Genomic DNA, 23,740 nt, shown 5'->3' with positions numbered 1-23,740 from the left:
AAGAGTAGGTATCAAGGAGAGAGATGAAAGGAAGGCCATTTTGTAATTGGTGTTCGTGCAAGAATGGTAAACAAGGTGACATTTGAACAGATGCCTCATGAAAGATAGGGCTGGAGCTGCAGGCTTGTCTGGGGAAGTGTGTGCTGGCAGAAAGTATGGCCTCTGCAGAGGCCCTAGAGATTATACTGCTTTGAGCTACTAAGTCCAAAAAAGGAAATGAGTGTGTTAAGGGGAATAAGTGGGAGAGTGATGAGAGATGGTGTCAGGAAGTTTAAAGATGTAGGTCACTTTGCAACTGGTTAAATTTCAAGAAAAAGGAGTCACTCACCCACAGTATATACTTCTCGTATTTATAATCTACATGCAAAGATGTTCTGTAAATTGAAATAGAGCTCCTCCTGAATACCATCTGGTGACTGAATTCTGACCTCTGTATTATAAGAGTCACTTTGGAATATATTAGATTGTGAGCCCGAGCCCTTGGACTCTTCTCTCTCCACAGGACACACACACACACACACACACACACACACACACACACACTTACACACACCCCAATTCATTGTTCCCTAAGCTGTGTTCTTAAAATGACCCCTCACCCCCAGTCAAGAGTGAATCTAGAGGGGCTGTCCCGATCACTGATCATTTCCTTAAACAATGTAAAATGCTACCTGACATTCCAATTAGAAAGCTTCCCATGGACAGACATATTTACCTATATAAAATTTAAAACTTTTTATGGATAATATATCCACCAAAATCAATAAATAGTCTGTCAACTGCATTTGAAATGATGCTAAATGCAGAATAGACATAGAGTTTATAGACATATAATAATCATAGGAATCTAGTAATGAACATGGTGTTCAAGTACACAAATATTTGCTCAATTTAGTAATGGTTTAGAAAACAACAAGAAATCTTTGGCACGCTCATCAGCTTGTGAGACAATATGAAGATCTTTTGCACTGATTTGGTTGGAATTTTTAAACAAGTAGCAAAAGAAATTTCTCTAATTCTGTTGGCATAAATATAAACTTACAATTTTGGGAAAACAACTTAAAGACAGCTATAAATTTGAAAATATACATATCGTTCAGCTCAGAAATTCTGTCTTGACACTTTTGACATTCTGGTCCACTCTGCTCTGTGTGGTGGCCTGTGTCTTGGCCTTTGTAGGATATTTAGAGTTCCCCTGGCCTCACTCTGAATTCCTCAGTGCTCCCCTGGGAAATAATATTTCTTCTAATGGAGAAACAGATTTTTAACATAACAACCTCTAAATATTTTTGTAGAATTGTTATAATAACAATGTATTGAGAAAGAAAACACTTTCAAAGTGTGAGTAGCACAGCCACATCATGAGATATTATGCAGATCCTGAAATAAAGAATCAGCATTACCCTAGTTGACTGGAGGCAAGTCCATGATGTATTACTGAAAAAAAAGAAAGAATGGAAACAGGAAGGAAAAAAAAAAAGGACTGCGCTAAAACTGAAGAACATGTATGATAAGCATAGGATACTATTCATCCATTTGTATTGTGTATGAAATGTATAAGTGTGCATCATCTAGGAATAGAATTTTTAAAAACACTAAGCACTTAAAGAATAAATATTGTCAGGAGGAATGAAATTAGGTCAAGTGTAGTGTTTCAAAACAACTTGTGAAACAAAATTATATGAGAATCTAAAACTAATGTATATAAAGACATAAAAGAATAATTGTGTGCTATCAAGATGAGTCACTAATTCCAGATTTAATGTCCAGAGACTTGGAATAAAATAATATGAGAGGATGATGTTTACAACTGGAGAGGAAACACTAAGTGATAATTTTTTTTCTTACATAAAGATACATCTATTAAGATATGGTTATGGAAGCTAAAGGCAATCTCCAGTCAAATGTAAAGAAGCAATGATAGACAAAGATGATGCAGCTTTTAGAAATGGATCTAAAGGACCCATGGGGAATGACATATGTGCAAAAACAAATGAGAAATATGTATAGAGGTGATTTATTAACATTCAGTGTACAAAATACCATTTATTTTCATTTTTGTTTATCAAAAGGATTGGCAAGTGAAGAATATTAGTGACAGCTCAATTTTTCAGGAAGGATAATAAATTAAAAAAAGCAATATAGAGAACGCCATATAACCAAGTGATGGATTTGAGCCCACATTACTAATTCCCCACATATCCATACACAATAGAACTCATTGCAAACAGCAAAGTTGGTCAAATAAAACAAAAACATGCTCAATTCCTTCTTTGAAAGAATGCAATTTTTAGAAAATTAAAAAAAAAAACCCTCGACACACTGTACAAATGCAAAGACCTGGCAGAGACAATGTACAGTAAAGAAAACCAATGAATAATCCACAAATATGTTCAGCTCCCTGAGTAATGAAACCATTGCAAAGCAAAACTCTTCCACATTGTTTTCACTGTCATATCATTGTTTTCACATGAATACCAAGAGTGACAGAGAACACTGTGAAAAAATGTATGTCTCATGAATTACTATTGTGAGGTCACATCTGCAAGCAATATATTGGTCTAGATCTTTCTCATCAGTATGGAAACAGAGTCAAATATGCCACATTTAAAGACAAAAAAGAAATGCCCTGACTTTGCTGGACATCCTTCCATCCCTAATATTTCTAAAATTTCTACTCCCTTTAATTGCAAAACTCACTGGTTGGGTTCTGTTTTTACTAGGAGTACTTTATGTTCCCGTCCCCTGGCTTCATTGTCAACAATCACCCTTGTGCTGCTGAACTCCACATTCACTTCTTTCTTTAACATAATCACTGAATCCATTAATCGGCTCATCAGGCAAGCAAATGAGCATAGAGATCGGTAGGTTTTTTGGCCAGGTTGGTGACTGTTAGGTGACCTCAGGTCACTACACCAGACATGGATTGTGTCTGACACTTGCCTGCAGAACCTGCTAGGTTCTGGAACTCACCTGAATGACAACTCTGAGGGAGGGGTGTCTATGTGGCAGTCTGAATTCCTCCTAGGTGGGGATGATGGTGACTAAACTGTCCTCATGTAAGACAACAGTAAAGAGGCTAGAGTTAGTCTCCCAGCCAAGCTTAGGATTCCAGAAACAACAATCAGGTCCCATCCAGCCCAAGGCAGAGGGACTGCTACACAGGAGATATTTAGTGCTTCCTCTGTCTGTTCATGAGGCACATTTCCTTCTGGCTCCTCCAACCTCTAAGCACATGATTTCCCTCTGGGACACTGGTGTGGACACAAAGGAAATTTTACTGGAGACTGTGTGTTCCCAACAGACCAGGCTATAACCAAATGAATCCAGAGTTAATTACTCCTCCCTAGAACTCTGTTGCTCCCAGAGTTCAGACATCCTGGCACTTTATCCCAACCCTGAGTTTAATTTTTCCCCAAAATCTAGGACTGAGCAATATCTCTGGATTAGATCCCTTGGATCTCCAAAATGTTGACTTATGGTGGACACACAGTCCTGCCACCATTTCTTATCAAGAAGAACTAAGTTTTTTTGATATAAACCTTGAGGAAGGCATATCATAGCTTCATTAAATATTTGCTGAACAATTGGAATCATACTTGTAAGTTAAGAGTTGTCATTGGGTCCCTCAATGTGAAGTATTTCTTAATTATCAGAAATATTTTTAGAGTTTTTACACTATTTTATGAGCTTGGAAAAGTAAATAGATTCTTCCCTATAGCTTCCAGAATGAACCAATTCTTGCAAATGATTTTAGCTCAAAGCCATTTCAGGCTTCTGATCCCCTGAATGCTAAGAACATAAATGTGTGTTAAAACATGTTCATTTTACAGAGTAGTAGGAAATTAATAAAATATTTATTCAATAAAATTTTGATCAGGAAACTGAGATTAAGCAATTGTAGATAAATGTTCAGTCCTATGACAATTTTTTGTGTAGTGTCTCCTTCACAACAATGCATTCAGAGCCCTTTTCATGTCTTTGTTCCTCAGGCTGTAGATGAAGGGGTTCAGCATGGGTGTGACCACCATGTACATCGCTGAGGTGAATGCATTTGTGTGGGAGCTCTGGGGAGCAGCAGAGCTAAGGAACACTTCTAGGATTGTACAATAAAATAAGGAGACAACTGAGAGGTGAGATGCACAGGTGGAAAATTCTTTATACTTGCCCAGGGCTGACGATATTCCATGTATGTTGGGAACAACCTTAGAATAAGAGTAAAGGATCCCAGGGGGAGAAGACAAGATGGCTGAGATGTAAGAGGTGCTGTTTCACCTATCCCCTAAAGTAAGCTGATTACCTACCAAAAAACTCTGATCACCCATGAAATCAACCTGAGCTTAGAATTATACACTTCTGGATCTCTATGGGGGCAGAAGACACCAGTGGACAGGTAAAGCGGAGTGGGAACATTGGACTGATATCAGAAGATAAACAAAAGGGGGAGGGAGTCACCAGAAGCGACCAATTGGAAAGTAATACCCAATACGAGAGTGCCCTGTGATTGGGGACCAGCATTACCTTGGAGGCTCGTTGAAAGCATTCAAAAAGAGCCATTGATCTTAAGGGGAAAATGGTGGAATTGAGCAGTAAGGCACTAGCCGGTGCTCTCTAGGACCCGGAGAGTCCGAGCACTCTCAGCACAGGCCAGCGTGAAAATCTCAGTGCACTATCTCTGTTTGGAACCTCTCTGGCAGTCTGGACCTGCCAAGACAGCCGTGGCTAGTATTTCTCCTGGTTTTGGGTAAAAATGAGAGTTCCTGTGAACCAAGAGACCTTGACTGGGGATGTGCTCTGCCAGCAGCAGAGGGGGAATTTATGTGCTCTGGAGCACCCTGAGGGGAACAGATTGAGGCTTCTCTCTGAGATGGAGGTCTGGGTGCAGTTTGCTTTCCTCTAAACCTCCAAGAACCACCAAAAGCCATTACGGGGAGAAAAAACAAACAAACAAACAAACAAACCTCCAGAGAACAAAAGCCTGAAAAACCAGTTGAGATGTTCAGTACATCAAATTCCATTATAACTTTTCTTTTAAACTTTTTTAAAAAATTTCTTTTCAGCGTAACAGAATTCATTGTTTTTGCACCACACCCAGTGCTCCATGCAATCCGTGCCCTCCTGAATACCCACCACCTGGCTCCCCTAACCTCCCACCCCCCGCCCCTTCAAAACCTTCAGGTTGTTTTCCAGAGTCCATAGTCTCTCATGGTTCACCTCCCCTTCCAATTTCCCTCAACTCCCTTCTCCTCTCCATCTCCCTATATCCTCCATGTTATTCCTTATGCTCCAGAAGTAAGTGAAACCATATGATAATTGACTCTCCCTGCTTGACTTATTTCACTCAGCATAATCTCTTCCAGTTCCATCCATGTTGCTACAAAAGTTGGGTATTCCTCCTTTCTGATGGAGGCATAATACTCCATAGTGTATATGGACCACAACTTCCTTATCCATTCTATGACATGATTTTTATGTGGAAAACCCAAAAGACTCCACCCCCAAACTACTAGAACTCATACAGCAATTCAGTAAAGTTGCAGGATACAAAGTCAATGTACAGAGATCAGTGGCTTTCTTATACACTAACAAGGAAAATACAGAAAGTGAAATTAGAGAATCGATTCCATTTACTATAGCACCAAGAACCATAAGATACCTGGGAATAAACCTAACCAAAGAAGTAAAGGATCTGTACTCCAGGAATTACAGAACACTCATGAAAGAAATTGAAGAAGACACAAAAAGATGGAAGACCATTACATGCTCTTGGATTGGAAGAATAAACATTGTTAAAATGTCTCTACTGCCTAGAGCAATCTATACTTTTAATGCCATTCCAATCAAAATTCCACCGGTATTTTTCAAAGAGCTGGAGCAAATAATCTTAAAATTTGTATGGAATCAGAAGAGACCCCTAATCTCTAAGGAAATGTTGAAAAAGAAAAATAAAACTGGGGGCATCACGTTACCTGATTTCAAGCTTTACTACAAAGCTGTGATCACCAAGACAGCATGGTACTGGCATAAAAACAGACACATAGACCAGAGGAACAGAGTAGAGAGCCCAGATATGGACCCTCAACTCTATGGTCAAATAATCTTCAACAAAACAGGAAAAAATATACAGTGTAAAAAAGACAGTCTCTTCAATAAATGGTGCTGGGAAGACATGGGGTTCATTTTGACAGGGTTCTTTTATTTATTTTTTTTCTTGTCATCTACTTTTGTCAGTATTTTTATTTATCTTTGTTTGTGTACTTCATAAATCTTACCTTGGGCCCATTCAGGCTGGGCCTTCTCTTTTATTTTATCTTTCTTTTCTTTTTTTCCTTTCTCTCTCTCTTTTTTTCTTTTTTCTTTCTTTGGGTGGGGACTCTCGATTGCTCAGAAGCATTCCAGGATACACCTTGCCTGCACCACAGTCGATACATTCAGCTACATATCCATTCAGCCATCTCTCACCAAAATGACTAGGAGGACCAATGCCCAACAGAAGAAAAATTCAAACACCAGGCCCTCTCCATCAAAGCTATTGGATATGAACATAAACAGTATATCGGAAAGGGTGTTCAGGCTAACAATTATCCAGGCAATAGCTAGGTTGGAGAAAGACTTTGATGACAAAATGGAATTGATTAGGGCAGAAGTGAAAGCCACCACGGATGATGTTAACAATGCTCTCAATGAGTTCCAATCTAAACTAAATTCTCTAAAATCTAGGGTAACTGAGGGAGAAGATAGAACTAGTGATATGGAGGACAAACAGAGAAAAAGAATCAGGAGGAAGCCTGGAATAAACAGCTTAGAAGCCAAGAAAAGAGAATTAAATGATGCCATGAAATATTCCAACATCAGAATTATTGGAATACCTTGGAAGTGGCGGGGGGGAAGAAGACTAGAAGTTATAGTTGAACAAATTCTCCATGATATTTTTCCAATCTGGTGAATGGAAAAACCATTCATGTACGAGAGCAGAAAGGTTTTCCCGGAAGATCATAGAATAAAGAAAGACTTCGAGACGTCCTGATTGTGAAAATCAGAATCATAGTTTTAGACAGGAGCTCTTGAAAGCAGCTAGGAGGAAGAAGTTCTTATGTGCAGAGGAAAACCCATCAGAATAATGTCAGACCTGTCCACAGAAACCTGGCAAGCCAGAAAGGGCTGGCAAGATGTATTCAGGGCACTAAATGAGAAGAGCATGCAGCCAAGAATACTTTATCCAGGAAAACTGACATTCAAAATGGATGGAGAGATAAAGAGCTTCCAAGACTGGCAAGGTTTAAAAGAGTATGTGACCACCAAGTCAGCACTGAAAGAAATCTTAAGGGGGTTCTATAAAAGAGTAAAAAACTCAATAATATCATTGAACAGAAATATATGGAGACAATTTCTAGAAACAAAGACTTCACAGGTAACACAATGTCAATAAAAACGTATCTCTCAATATGAATGGCCTAAATGCGCCTATAAAATGACACAGGGTTGCAGATTGGATAAAACAACAGGACCCATCCATATGTTGTCTACAAGAGACACATTTGAACCTAAGGATACATCCAGAATGAAAGTGAAGGGATGGAGAAGCAACTTTCATGCCAATGGGCCTCAGAAGACAGCTGGGGTAGCAATTCTCATATTAGATAAATTAGATTTTAAACTAAAGAATGTAGTCAGAGATACAGAAGGACACTACATCATTCTTCAAGGGACTATCCATCAAGAAGATCTAACAACTGTAAATATTTATGCCCCCAATATGGGAGCAACCAATTACATAAGAAAACTGTTAATCAAGATAAAGAGTCATATTGATATGAATACATTAATAGTAGGTGATCTTAATATGCCACTCTCAGTAATAGACAGATCATCGAAGCAGAAAATCAATAAAGAAACAAGAGCATTGAATGATACATTGGGCCAGACGGACTTCATAGATATATACAGAACATTCCACCCGAAAACAACAGAATACTCATTCTTCTCAAGTGCACATGGAACCTTCTCCAGAATAGACCACATACTGGGTCACAAATCAAGGCCCAATCGATACCAAAATATTGAGATTATTCCCTGCATATTCTCAGATCACAATGCTTTGAAACTGGAGCTCAATCACAAGGAAAAGTTTGGAAGAAATTCAAACACCTGGAAACTAAAGACCACCCTGCTTAAGAATGTTTGGATCGGGGTGCCTGGGTGGCTCAGTGGGTTAAAGCCTTGTCTTTGCCTCAGGTCATGATCCCAGGGGCCTGGGATCGAGCTCTGCATTGGGCTCTCTGCTCAGCGGGGAGCCTGCTTCCTTTCCTCTCTCTCTGCCTGCCTCTCTGCCTACTTGTGATCTCTGTCTGTCAAATAAATTTAAAAAAATAATAAAATCTTTAAAAAAAAAGAATGCTTGGATCAACCAGGAAATCAAGGAAGCACTTAAACAATTCATGGAAACCAATGAGAATGAAGACACCTTGGTCCAAATCCTATGGGATACAGCAAAAGCAGTCTTAAGGGAGAAATACATAGCCATCCAAGCCTCCCTCAAAAAAATTGAAAAAATCCAGAAAACATCAGATGTCTCTACACCATAAAGAACTGGAGACTCAACAACAAATTAAGCCACCTCCACACACAGGAAGGGAAATAATCGAGATTAGAGCAGAGATCAATGAGATAGAAACTAGAGATACAGTAGAACGCATCAATGAAGCTAGAAGCTGGTTTTTTTTTTAAGAATTAATAAGATTGATAAACCATTGGCCAAATTAATCAAAGAAAAGAGAGAAGGCCTAAGTTAATAAAATTATGAATGAAAAGGGAGAGATCACAATTAACACCAAGGAAATAGAAACAATCATCAGAAATTATTATCAACAATTAGATGCCAATAAGCTAAGCAAAACCTAGATGAAATGGATGCATTCCTGGAAAACTAGAAACCTCCAAAATTGAACCAGGAAGAGATTGACAACCTGAATAGACCGATATCTAGTAACAACATTGAAGCAGTGATCAAAAACCTCCCCAAAAATCACAGCCCAGAACCTGACAGGTACCCTGGGGAATTCTACCAAACTTTCAAAGAAGAAATAACACCTATTTCTCCTGAAGCTTTTTCCAAAAATTGAAGCAGAAGGAAAACTTCCAGACTCCTTTTATGAAGCCAGCATTACCCTGATCCCCAAACCAGGCAAAAACCACACCAAAAAGGAGAATTTCAGACCAATATCACTGATGAATATGGACGCTAAGATTCTCAACAAGATCCTAGCAAACAGGATCCAACAGCACATTCAAAAGATTATCCACCATCCCCAGGTGGGATTCATGCCAGGGTTTCAAGGATGGCTCTACATTTGCAATTCAATCAATGTGATAGAACAAATCAATAAGAGAAGAGAGAAGAACCACATGGTCCTGTCAATTGATGCAGAAAAAGCATTTGACAAAATCCAGCATCCGTTCCTGATTAAAACACTTCAAAGTATAGGGATAGAGGGAACATTCCTGAACTTCATAAAATCTATCTATGAAAGACCCACAGCAAATGTCATCCTCAATGGGAAAAAGCTCGCAGCCTTCCCACTGAGATCAGGAACACGACAAGGATGCCCACTCTCACCACTCTTGTTCAACATAGTATTAGAAGTCCTAAAAACAACAATCAGGCAGCAAAAAGAAATAAAAGGTAATCAAATTGGCCATGAAGAAGTCAAATTCTCTCTTCGCAGATGACATGATTCTTTATATGGAAAACCCAAAAGACTCCACCCCCAAACTACTAGAACTCATACAGCAATCAGTAATGTGGCAGGATACAAAGTCAATGTACAGAGATCAGTGGCTTTCTTATACACTAACAATGAAAATACAGAAAGGGAAATTATAGAATCGATTATATTTACTATAGCACCAAGAACCATAAGATACCTAGGAATAAACCTAACCAAAGAGGTAAAGGATCTGTACTCGAGGAACTACAGAACACTCATGAAAGAAATTGAAGAAGACACAAAAAGATGGAAGACCATTCCATGCTCTTGGATTGGAAGAATAAACATTGTTAAAATGTCTATACTACCTAGAGCAATCTATACTTTTAATGCCATTCTGATCAAAATTCCACTTTTGTTTTTTTTTTTTTCACTAAGTTATGTGGATATATGTGTTTAACAAATAAAGGTCAACAATATGAAAAGTTATAGAAAGAAAAGCATGAAGGGATAACAAAACCAGGTTAAAATGTAAAATGAGCTGTTTCAAAACACTTGTCCTAGGCGAATTTGTATGAAAAACCAAAATGAAATGAAATAGGATATAAAATTGCAGTTATTAATGATATCAATATGGATAAATAATTAAATTTCCAAAGTCATTAAGACAAAGGAATATAATATATAGTGTTCCTAGAATTCTAAGTTTTTATTTATTAAATAAGTTAGAAATTAAGATTCAATGTATAAGGACATTTATCACATGGCAATTTTGTATTTCAATTTCATTGGAAAAGGTTGAACTATTAAACAAATAATGGCACAAGGGACATCTATTTGGAAGAATATGAAATCCCTCAGATCTTACAAAACAAAACAAAAACAACAAAACAAAAACAAAACCAAAAACAAACAAACAAGCAAAAAACAAAACAAAACAGAAGGCTTATGACCTCAGGGTAAGTGTAACCATACAGTATAGTAGTACATTCAAGAAAACTATATATAAAATTCACAGGTGGGCCAAACCACTGAAATAAAACAAAAACTCAGAAATAATAAGGTAAGGTTATTTTTAAGAATGTAAAATTTTTATGGTCAAAATCTGTTCCAAAAGTCATTTGGAAAATCATTAAACATTATACTAAATCAAATGATGTACATTCATTCACTAATTTAATTTAAATTAAGAAAAAAATAATACATAATGATCTGAAGAAATCATTTGGAATGGTGATGATATTTTAAAAATAAAAGCTGTTGTGGGGGCTAGCCTGGTTGGCTCAGTTGGCTAAGCATCTGCCTTCAGCTCAGATCATGACCCTGGGGTCCTGGGATCCAGCCCTATGGGATCTCCCTGCTCAGTGGGGGTCTGCTTTTCTCCTTCCGTCTCGCCCCTCACCCAGCTCATGCTCACTCACTCGCTGTCTGAAATAAAATCTTTCAAAAACTAAAAAAATAAAAATAAAAGAGGGAGAGAGAGAATAACATATGGGCATTTTATAATAAAAACCCATCATAATGGCCATCAAATATATGAAGTATGCTGAAACTGAGGGATAGTTTAAGAAAATAACAAGAAACATCTCTTTCACCAGCAGCCTGGGGAACAAAATTACAGGGCTATTAGATTGTTTGTGATTGGAACTTTAAACTGCTAGTGAAGGGGTTACTATGAATTTGTTGGCAGAAAAGTAAGTGTTACGAGTTTGAAGGCAGAAACTGAAGGCAGCTGTGATCCAAATACTAATATTCCTTAACTCGGGGTTTCTCTATCTCTGCACCATGACATTCTGGTCACAGCATGCCCTGGGGTGTGTCCTGTGCATTGTAGGGTGTTTAGACATTCTTATCCTCAAAACACCCTTCTCCAGTGTTACTGGCAAAGCTGGCTCCAGACAGTAATCAATGACCTTCAGGGGACACAATCACACCCAATTAGAACCACACATTTAGTTTAACAATGTCAACCTATCTTTTCTAGCATTGCTATAATAGCAATTTGATGATAAAGAATATGAAAGAACTTCAAAAGTGTAAGTAGCAGTCAATTTGTGAAATCAATATTAGCACTGAATAAATACATGAATTACTTAATCAAGCAAACAAAGAAACAGTGATCACTCGTTCTGGGCTACGTTGAATCAGGTCTCAGGTGATGAGGAGTCAATATTCTTTTCTTTAAATTTAATTTTATTTTTTTAGTGTTCCAAGATTCATTGTTTATGCACCACACCCAGTGGTCCATGCAACACGGACCCTCCTTAATACCCACCACTAGGTTCAATATTCTTGGCTTCCATTCTCTGACTGTCATCCACAACAGGACTCACCTGACAGGAAGGTGTCCTTGTGGAAGTCTGAATCACTTCCCTGAACAGCAGAGGATAGGGTCTACAGCTCTGTCCTCAGCTGAGACAGCAGGAAGAAGTGAAGCATTGGCTCCCAGCCAGAATTAGGACTCAGAACAGACAAGAAGCATGGCCTTTCACATCCAAGGTTGCACAGGGTGATGGACCTGAGACAAAGTGATATTTACACCTCCCCGTGTCTGCTCATTAGGCACATTTCCTTCTTATTACTCCAGTCTCTATGAACATGATTCCCATGAGGAAAAGTTACTTTGGACTGAAAGGATGTTTTACTAATGAATCTTAGTTGCCAAAAGACTAAGTTAGAAGTCATGTGAATCCAGCTTCTGGTTTTCTTTTTTTAATCCATTTTCCTTGAACTTTTTCCCATCTTGCTGTGTGAATCTCTGAGCATCTTACCTCAGCTTGAAGCTATATTTTTTCTCAAGTCTAAAACCCAGTAACCCACCTGGATTAAGTCTCTTTATCTTCAAAGCACTGACTTGTGGTGAGGACCCAGTCCTGCCACCTCCACACATGGGCTGTTCTTCTTCTCACTGAGGTGGAGAAGTGGGTTCTTCTGATAATAAACCTTTGCCACTACACACATTGGTTTCAATAGAAGTTTGATGTTAAATTAGGAATTCCTTACTTTGTACAAGTTAGGAGCTGCCACATAGTCCTTTGTCATAAAATGAATATTCACTATAACAGGTGTGTTTAGTCTTTTCATGTATTATAACACTACCTTCACATCTCATATGGATTGTTTGATTTAATTTTAATAAACATCTTATTTCTGTGGAAGTACATTTATGAAATCCGTACTTTGTGTGGTCTAGTGATCTATCCTCATCTAATATTTGAATATGTGGTGGCCTTGAGTGTCATTCTGTCAGGATGGTTCTATTTCTCAAGCTCTGGGGCAGTGGTTCTCAGCCAGAAATTAATTTGCTCCTGGGGATGTTTGGTGATGTTTGAAGGGATTCTGCTGAATACCTAAAATCCAATGAAAAGCACCCCCACAATTTTATTACCCTGTCACAAATGTCAACCACAAACACTGAGAAACCCATGTAGATCAACATCTCTCCAACTCAATGTGAATGGACAAGGATCCCACAACAAATGTAGAATCTGATCATAGGTACCTGGGTGGCTCAGAGAGTCTGCATTTATTTATTTATTTGTTTATTTTTTAAAAGATTTTTATTTATTTATTTGTCAAGATAGAGAGAGGGCACAAGCAGGCAGAGTGGCAGGCAGAAGCAGAGAGAGAAGTAGACTCCTCACTGAGCAAGGAGCCCAATGTGGCACTTGATCCCAGGACCCTGGGATCAGGAACTGAGCCAAAGGCAGCTGCTTAACAGACTGAGCCACCCAGGCATCCCAAGATTCTGCTTTTATTACAAGCTCCCAGGTGATGTTGATGTGTTGGTGTTAGGAGTTAATTGGGCAGTTAGGTAGTTTGGGCCAAGGTCTCCAACAAGAAAACATGGAGTCAGGACAGCTAAAATAAAATAGCATGGAGATCATGTTCTGCAGCTTAGACAGGACCTCACTGACATTCTGTTCTGTAGCCCTTGCATAGCCCTTGCATAGATGATTTCTTCAAAACCTCCTAAATAAGATAATTAACCACAATTGTCATTATCATGGCAAGGGACGGTTAGGCCATACACACCCAGATGACAACAAGAAAAAAGACCCATCTTTTGGGTTTTCAGCATAGAGTATCATGTCATCTGCGAAGAGTGAGAATTTGATTTCTTCTTTGCAGATTCAGATGTCTCTCATTTCTTTCTATTGTCTGATTGCTGAAACTAATACTTCTAGTGCTGTGTTGAACAGCAGTGGTGATAGCGGACATCTCTGACATGTTCCTGACCTTAGGGTAAAAGTTCTCAGTTTTTCCCCACTGATCATGATATTAGCTGTGGGATTTTTGTATATGGATTTTATGATATTGAGGTGTGTTCCCTCTATCCCTGCACTGTAAAGAGTATTAATCAAGAAAGAATGTTATATTTTTTATTATGTTCCATTAGCCAGCATGTGCTACATCATTAATTTTTTATGTAGTATTCATTAGTTGTGTATAATACCCATATGCACCAACATGGATGGAACTGGAGGGGATTATACTAAGTAAAATAAGTCAAGAAAAGAAAGAAAAAAAAAGATGATAGATCACAGACATAAAATAAATACCTGTGATTATAAAGTGCATATAGGGGTGCCTGGTTGGTTCAGTCGCTGGGCAGCTGTCTTCATCTCAAGTCATGATCCCAGAATCCTGGGATCAGGCCTTGCATTGGGCTCCCTTCTCAGTGGGAGTCCTGCTTCTCCCTCTCCCACCCGCCTGCTTGTGTCCCCTCTCTCACTGTGTCTGTGTCAAATAAATAAATAAAATCTTTTTAAAAAGAGTGCATACAAATGAATTGTTCCAGAATGTGAAAAGGTATTATCACAGCCTGGTATGGTTCATACCTCTCAAGAAATAAAGGATATTTTCATATGGGAAAAAAAAAGAATGCTATATTTTGTCAATTTTTTTTTCTGCATCTATTGAGAGGATCATATGGTTATTTTGGTTCTTTTATTAATATAGTGATCATACTGATTTGCAGATGTTCAACCACCCTTGCCTCCCAGGAATAAATCCCACTTGGTTGGTGTGAATAATCATTTTAATGTACTGTTGGAATTTATTGGCTTGTATGTAGGTGAGAATTTATCCATCCATTTTCATCAGGGATGTTTGTTTGTAATTCACCTCTTTGATGAGTTCTTTGTTCAGGTTTTGGGATCAAGGTAATGCTGGATTCAAGAAAGAGTGTGGAAGTTTTCCTTCCATTTCTATTTTGTGAAACAACTTCAGAAGAATAGGCAATAGTTCTTTGGATGTTTGGTAGAATTTCCCAGGGAAGACATCCAGCCCTGGACTCTTGTTTGCTGGGAGATTTGTGATTATTACTGCAATTTTCTTGCCAGTTATGGGTCTGCTCAGGTTTTCTATTTTTTCCTGTTTCAGTCTTGGTAATTTATATGTGTCTAAGAAAGTATCCACTCCCCAAATTCCTAAAACTCATACAGGAATTCAGCAAAGTGGCAGGATATAAAATCAATACACAGAAATTAGTTTCATTTATATACACTAACAGACAGAAGACAGAGACATTAAGGAGTTGATTCCATTTACAGTTGCACTGAAAACAGTAAGATATCTAGGAATAAACCTAACCAAAAAAAGAAAGAATCTGTACTCAAAAAACTGTAGAACACTCATGAAAAAAAAAATGAGGAAGACACAAAGAAATGCAGAAATGTTACACGCTCATGGATTGGAAGGACAAATGTTAAAATGTCTCTGCTACCTAGAACAGTTTATACATTCAATGTAATCCCTATCAAAATACCATCTACTTTTTTTTTTTTAACAGAGCTGGAACAAATAATCTTCAAGTTTGTATGGAACCAGAAAAGATCCTGAGTAGGCAGAGGAATGTTGAAAAAGAAAACCAAATCTGGTCGCATCACAATGCCTGACTTCAAACTATATTGCAAAACTGTAATTAATAAGACATTAGGCTACTGGCACGAAAACAGACACCTAGAACAATGGAACAGAAGAGAACCCAGAAATTGACCCTCAACTCTAGGGTCAACTAATTTTCAACAGAACAAGAAAGAATATCCAATGGGGGAAAGACAGTCTCTTTAATAACTGGTATTGGGAAAATTGGACAGCTACATGCAGAAGAATGAAAGTGGACTATTTCCTTATATCATACACAAAAATAGATTCTAAATGGATGAAAGACCTCAGTGTGGGACAGGAATCCATCAAAATCCTAGAGGACAACACAGGGAGTAACCACTTTGATCTCAGCCACAGCAACTTATTGCAAGACATGCCCCTAAAGGAAAGATAAAAGTGAAAATGAACTTTTAGGACTTCAAGATAAAAATCTTCTGAACTGGAAGGGAAACAGTCAACAAAACAAAGAGACAACCCACAGAATGGTAGAAAGTATTTGCAAACGATATAACAGAAAGGGCTGGTATCCAAGATCTATAAAGAAATTTTCATACTCAACACCCATAAAACATACAATCCAGTCAAGAAATGAGCAGAATACATGAACAGACACTCTCCAGAGAAGACATACAAATAGCCCTCAGACAAATGAAAAAATTCTTCATTTCACTTGTCATCAGGGAAATGTAAATCAAAAGTACACTGAGATGCCTCCCCACACTATCCAGAATTGCTAAAATAAATCAGGAAATATAAAATACTGGCAAGGATGCCAAGAACAGAGAAGCCTCTTACACCGTTTTTTGGGAATGCAAACTGGTGCAGCCACTCTGAAAACCAGCATGGAGTTTCCTCAGAAAACTGAAAATAGACCTACCCTATGGCCCAATAATTATACTACTAGGTATTTACCCCAGATATACAAATGTAGTGATCCAAAGGGGCAACTGCATTTCAATGTTTATAGCAGCAATGTCCACAATAGCTAAAATATGGACAGAACCCAGATGACCATTGACATATGCATGGATAAAAAAGTGTGGTACATATATGCAATGAAATACTACTCAGCCATAAAAAATGAATTCTTGCCATTTGCAATGTCGTGGATGGAGCTAGAGGGTATTATTCTAAGCCAAATATCTCAATGAGAGAAAGACAGGTATCATATGATCTCACTCACATGTGGAATTAAGAAACAGAACAGGAGCTTAGAGGAAAGGAGAGAAAAATAAAACAAGATGAAATCAGAGAGGGAGACAAACCATGAGAGACTCTTAAGTATAGGAAGCAAACTGAGAGTTGCTGGAGGGGAGGTGGTTGCATGTTGAGGTAACTGGTTGATGGACATTAAGAAGGACTTGTGATCAGGAAATGACAGATGCTGGCGAGGATGCGGAGAAAGGGGAACCCTCCTACACTGTTGGTGGGAATGCAAGCTGGTGCAACCACTCTGGAAAACAGCATGGAGGTTCCTCAAAATGTTGAAAATAGAACTACCCTATGACCCTGCAATTGCACTGCTGGGTATTTACCCTAAAGATACAAACATAGTGATCCGAAGGGCCACATGCACCCGAATGTTTATAGCAGCAATGTCTACAATAGCCAAACTATGGAAAGAACCTAGATGTCCATCTACAGACGAATGGATAAAGAAGATGTGGTATATATACACAATGGAATACTATGCAGCCATCAAAAGAAATGAAATCTTGCCATTTGCAACGACGTGGATGGAACTAGAGGGTATCATGCTTAGCGAAATAAGTCAATTGGAGAAAGACAACTATCATATGATCTCCCTGATATGAGGGAGAGGAGATGCAACATGGGGGTTTGAGGGGGTAGGAGAAGAGTAAATGAAACAAGATGGGATTGGGAGGGAGACAAACCATAAGTGACTCTTAATCTCACAAAACAAACTGAGGGTTGATGGGGGGAGGGGGTTGGGAGAGGGGGTGGGGTTATGGATATTGGGGAGGGTATGTGCTATGGTGAGTGTTGTGAAGTGTGTAAACCTGGCGATTCGCAGACCTGTACCCCTGGGGATAAAAATATATGTTTATAAAGCTGTAAAAAAAAAAAAAAAGAAAGAAAGGATGAATACCCAAGTTTTGTAGCAACATGGACGGGACTGGTAGAGATTATGCTGAGTGAAATAAGTCAAGCAGAGAGAGTCAATTATCATATGGTTTCACTTATTTGTGGAGCATAACAAATAGCATGGAGGACAAGGGGAGATGGAGAGGAGAAGGGAGTTGAGGGAAATTGGAAGGGGAGGTGAACCATGAGAGACTATGGACTCTGAAAAACGATCTGAGAATTTTGAAGGGGTGGGGGGTGGGAGGTTGGGGGCACCAGGTGGTGGGTATTGTAGAGGGCACGGATTGCATGGAGCACTGGGTGTGGTGCAAAAATAATGAATACTGTTATGCTGAAAAAAATAAAAAAAATTAAAAAAAAAAAGAAGGACTTGTGATGTAATGAGCACTGGTTTCATTGAAAACTCATGAACCACTGAACTGTACCTCTGAAAATAATACATTTTGTGTTAATTAACTTAATTTAAATAAAAGAGAATTTAAAAAATAAAAATTCCACATTCTATATGTTATATGCATTATGCTGATATTATGATAGTACTTCAGGAAAAAAATGATTTGGAGATACAGAAATTGAGAGAAAGTGATTGACTTTTTCCTTACAACTAAGGTTATTTTCAACAAATATGATTTTTGATTCAGAGTGACCTAGATTCAAGTCCTGTTTTGGCTGCTTACTAATTGTGTGGTATTGGATAACTTAGTTAAAATTGCTAAATGTACCTCTATAATTGCAAAATTAGGAAAACAATGTGTACCTATGTTGAGAGGTGGGGGAGGGAGAGGAGATACAGGGGCCTGGAACACTGTAAGTGCTTGATAAATGTGACCTGCATTTAGTCTCATTCCATTAATGATGTAGGCTTATTCTGGGTGCAGTGAGAAGAAAGAAATGCCATGAATTAAATTATAGGCTTCTGCGGGGTTGTTGGGTGGCTCAGTCATTTAAATGTCTGACCCCTAATTTTGGCTCAAGTTATGATCTCAGATTCCTGAGACTGAGTTCTGTGTTGGGAGTGGAACCTTCTTGAGATTCTCCCTTTCCCTCTGTCCTTACCAATCCTGCTCATACACATGTGCCTGCTCTCTCTATATTTCAAATAAATAAATAAATAAATAAATAAATAAATAAATAAATAAATAAAATGTTTAAATGACCATCATCATAGAGATAATAACCTAATAGGTAGACAGATACATGACCAAAGCCTGATTGGCATGACTCAACACACCCTGATTACTTAAGTTAGTTCTGCAAAAGAGCTCATAAGACCCCCTAAACTTAGAAACTCTGGGGCCTACCCTTGAGCCCCTTCACTCTCTGGTAGCTTTATACTGTTGCTCAATAAACTTTGCTTTGTTGCCTACCATTCTTTGTCTTGTCTACCTTTTCATTCTTCAAAGCAGTGTCACCAAGAACTGTGGGGAACTAAGGGAACAGAAATCCTATAACACTGGTGTGTGGACCACTCTTTGATTAACAAAGCTGTGATCCTCTATGAGAGATAGGGAGAGGGAATTTTAGGTGTTCTCACCAAATATCATCATTGCACAAAATTTTGAAGAGAGAGTATATTCACTCATTCTTTTCTTTAATTTAATTTTATTTGTTCAGTGTTCCAAGATTTATTCATTCTTTTTTTTTAATTTAATTTTTTTCAGTGTTCCAAGAGTCATTCTTTATGCACCATACCCAGTGCTCAATGCAATACCTGCCTTCCTTAATAACCATCACCAAGATCTCCCAACCCCCCACTCTCCTTCTCACCAAAACCCTCAGTTTGTTTCTCAGCATCCACAATTTCTCATGGTTCCTTTCCCCCTCTGATTTCCCCCAACTCACTTCTCTCCTTCTCCCAATGTCCTCCATATTATTCCTTATGCTCCACAAGTAAGTGAAACCATATGATAATTTACTTTGCTTGGCTTATTTCACTCAGCATAATCTCCTCCTGTCCCATCCATGCACCCCAATGTTCATAGCAGCAGTGTCCACAATGCTGATGTTTTATCAGAGACTAAAAGAAACATTATCTTGACAATAGTACAAACTCTAAGGTCCTGTAAGCTTCATATACAGAAATTCCTTAGAAAATTACATTATCCTCAAGAAATTAAAAATAGAGTTTCCCTATGACCCTGCAATTGCACTACTGGGTATTTACCCCAAAGATACAGATGGAGTGAAAAGGAGGGCTATCTGTATCCCAATGTTCATAGCAGCAATGGCCACGGTCGCCAAACTGTGGAAAGAACCAAGATGCCCTTCAACGGACGAATGGATAAGGAAGATGTGGTCCATATACACTATGGAGTATTACACCTCCATCAGAAAGGATGAATACCCAACTTTTGTAGCAACATGGACAGGACAGGAAGAGATTATGTTGAGTGAAATAAGTCAAGCAGAGAGAGTCAATTACCATGTGGTTTCACTTATTTGTGGAGCATAACAAATAGCATGGAGGACAAGGGGAGATGGAGAGGAGAAGGGAGTTGAGGGAAATTGGAAGGAGAGGTGAACCATGAGAGACTATGGACTCTGAAAAAAATCTGAGGGTTTTGAAGCGGCGAGGGGTGGGATGTTGGGGGAACCAGGTGGTGGGTATTGGAGAGGGCACAGATTGCATGGAGCACTGGGTGTGGTGCAAAAACAATGAATACTGTTACGCTGAAAATAAATTTAAAAATTTAAAAAAAAAGAAATTTACATTATCCCTCCACAAACTCCAAAGTACTGAGTCAGTCACTGCTCAAAATCCTGGTGCACCTCTCTCTGTCCATGGGTCCTAACCTTTTGCTAAAATAAACGTACTTTTTTGTACCATAAAATGTCTCAAGAATTCTCTCTTGACCTTTGCACTTGGCCACCCACATAATAATGGTATCCCATTTGACAAGGACAGCTTTTTACACAGCAAGAGGTGACTGACACAGTAATCCAAACAAGTAGATCTGAGGCAGTTAGAGCAAAAGCTGCATTTTATTTGTGGAACATTATCTGACAAATGAGGAGAGAAGTCATAGTCATTGTGTTATTCCTTTCTTTTCAATGACTTTTAGACAAGTGACTATATGTGGACTGTTCCTGTTCACTGAGGGAGTTTGAAAGATGTGCACGTTTGTGCAGAAGAACTGGTGACCCTGAACCACACTACTGGCAGGACACCCAGCTCTCCTGTGGTGTCCTCTGATCATCCAGGGCGAAGAGACTTCTGAGCAGGAAGGAGGCACAAAATGGATGATACTGATGCTGTTCATTCACGATCTCTTAGCAATTGTGACGAATATTAGGAAAAGGGAGACATTTTGAGGAACAATAGAAAGAGTCATATTACCAAGCAGCATTGGAAGTTTTCATGTAGAAACAGGAAGATAATTAAGTGATAAAACAAACAAGAATCTAACCGACCCTTCAACTCAAGAAATAAATAAGCCCCCTCCATTGTGGACACCAATCTTCCATTCTTCAATAAACATATGCCCACCATGAACTCTGATGTAAAAGATGAAAAAATTCAAAAAGGAGTATTTTGTTTAGTAACAAAATAAGTGTTTTAAAATTGTGCTTTATTATATTTATGGTCATCATGACACTTAGAACATACCAGGTCGATCTTTTTATTCAAATTTTCCTTTCCGTGTAGACTCCCCTGGAAAGGCACATTTACAAATCAGTGTTTGTTTGTGGCTACTTTAGTCTTTCTGGACACTGAGCTGAATCACAGTGCAAAATCAGGAGACCAGTTAGGAAACACAGGAACATGTTTATGGAGTAAGTGCTTGACATTGAGCTTTGGATTTTGAGGCATCCATTTCAAAGACAACCATGGTGAATAAACATATTGTCAGTTGGGACACAACTACTTGAGAAGAATACCTAGCCATGAACTACCTCTTCAGAAAGGCCTGAGTAACCTCCATACTGACACATGAATGACTTTGCTTTCCCCCTCAGCACCCAAATTCTACTCATAAAAAATTGTCCTATAAAATATGAAACCCACAAATCTTTAACCTCTCTAGCCATGTTCCCCAATAAAGGCACCCTCAGCACCACTCTCTCTCTCCCTTTCAATGCCTCTCTCTCCCCTCTGAAACTTCCCTGAATGGTCTTTGGGATCCCCTGTGCCCTCCAGGACTTGTGAGTAAGAAACCTGGTTTTGTTAGAGTTTTGTAATGGGTGTTACTGAGGTGTGTTTTGAAATCACAGTAAGAACCCAAGGGCTGGTGCAGTCACAGCAGAGGTTCTGGTCAGGGAAGCCTCTGTGGAATATCCACAAGCACAGAGATGCAGGGGAGTGCCGGGCATTCCTAACCTGAGCATTCCTGTCAGTAGCCTGAGATTTAAACAGAACAATGTTAGACTCCACGTTCACAGGAAGAGTAATGGGGATAGATATGTGAAAAGCCTGACAGACTCAAGGTAAAACTACTGTTTTGTATTTCTATCTACAAATACATTGTGTGAAGGGCTTCATGGCCAAGTATGGTTTCTTCCACATGAAAAATATAACTCATGATTATGCTTTTGGGATATTTAGGTAAAATTACTTGGCATGGTATAGGTCATTTGAAATGAAATTATTGGAAGAATGGCAGTTCCTGGCTATGAGTCTGCGATCCCTATAATCATGGGCACTTCTTCAGCCCCAGGATGATTGGCACATAACACTAGAACCCCAACAAATCATGTCAGAGTCCTGTATATGTCTCTGTTCCTCAGGCTGTAGATGAAGGGGTTCAGCATGGGTGTGACTACCATGTAAATCACAGAGGCTATTGCACCTGAGTGGGAGCTCTGGGTGGCAGCAGAGCCAAAGTACACTCCCAGGATTGTAGAATAAAATAAGGAGACAATGGAGAGGTGAGATGCACATGTAGAAAATGCTTTATACTTGCCCTGAGATGACAATATTCTACATATGGAGGAAACTATATTACAGTAAGATTAAAGGACTCCAACCACAGGAGGACAACCCAGAATCACAATTCCAAAATATATCACCATGTCATTAAAAAAGGTGTCAGAACAAGCATGACCAACCACCTGATTGATTTCACAGAAAAAATGGGGTATTTTCATGCCTGTACAGAAGGATAGCTACAACAACTTTAAGCTCTAACAAGGGATTCAGAACACTGATGATCCAGGACACCAGAACCAGCAGTCAACAGAGCTGGGGTTTCATAATGACCGTGTAATGCAGGGGGTGACGTATGGCCAGGCCATCACCTTCAGGAGTAAATTCTCCAGGAATCCAAACACATTGAAAAAAAATCTGGCTGATACAGCCTGCATATGTTATGGTTTTGCCCTGAATCTGGATGTTCCACAGCATTTTAAGGATGGTAGTGGAGGTGAAACAGAGGTCTACAAAGATCAGGTTGGCAAGGAAAAAGTACATGGGAGTGTGGAGGTGGGATTCAGTGTTGAGAGACAGGATAGTAAGCAGGTTTCCAAACACAGTGATCAGGTACAAGAAGAGGAAAAGCCCAAATATGAGGGGGTGAACTTCTGGTTCCTCTGATAATCCCAGAAGAACAAACTCTGACATTTGTCTATCATTACCTGGTTCCATCTGGTGGACGTGACTACCAGGGAAGAAAAAATAATAATTTTCAACAATGGATTTATTTACATATTTATTTATTTATTTCCCCTTATTTCTCTTTCATTATTTAGGTTTCTATTTAAATTCCAGTTAGTTAACATGAAGTATAGTATTACTTTTAGGTGTCCAATATAGCGATTCAACACATCCACACAACACCTGGTACTCATCAGAAGTGCTCTCCTCAATCCCCACCAACTATTTCCCTATCTTCCACCACCATCTCTCCTCTGGTAACCAGCAGTGTGTTCTCTGTAGTTAAGAATCTGTTTCTTTGTTTGCCTCTCTCCCTTTCTTTTTTCCCTTTGCTCATTTCTTTTGTTTCTTAAATTCCACATATGCATTAAATCAGATGGTATTAATCTTTCTCTGAATGACCTAAGACACTTTACATAATACCCCTTACCTCCATCTGCATCAG

The 23,740-nt window shown here is 38.8% G+C and overlaps 1 pseudogene; it reads right to left on the bottom strand.

Moving 5' to 3' along the window:
- Positions 1-22,394: 22,394 nt before the first annotated feature.
- On the bottom strand, positions 22,395-23,286 carry LOC125107050 (olfactory receptor 7A5-like; annotated as a pseudogene).
- Positions 23,287-23,740: the final 454 nt, after the last annotated feature.

Source organism: Lutra lutra, chromosome 1 (assembly GCF_902655055.1).
Source record: "Lutra lutra chromosome 1, mLutLut1.2, whole genome shotgun sequence".
NCBI classification, from domain to species: Eukaryota; Metazoa; Chordata; class Mammalia; order Carnivora; family Mustelidae; genus Lutra; species Lutra lutra.
This window is presented reverse-complemented; position numbering and strand designations above follow the sequence as displayed.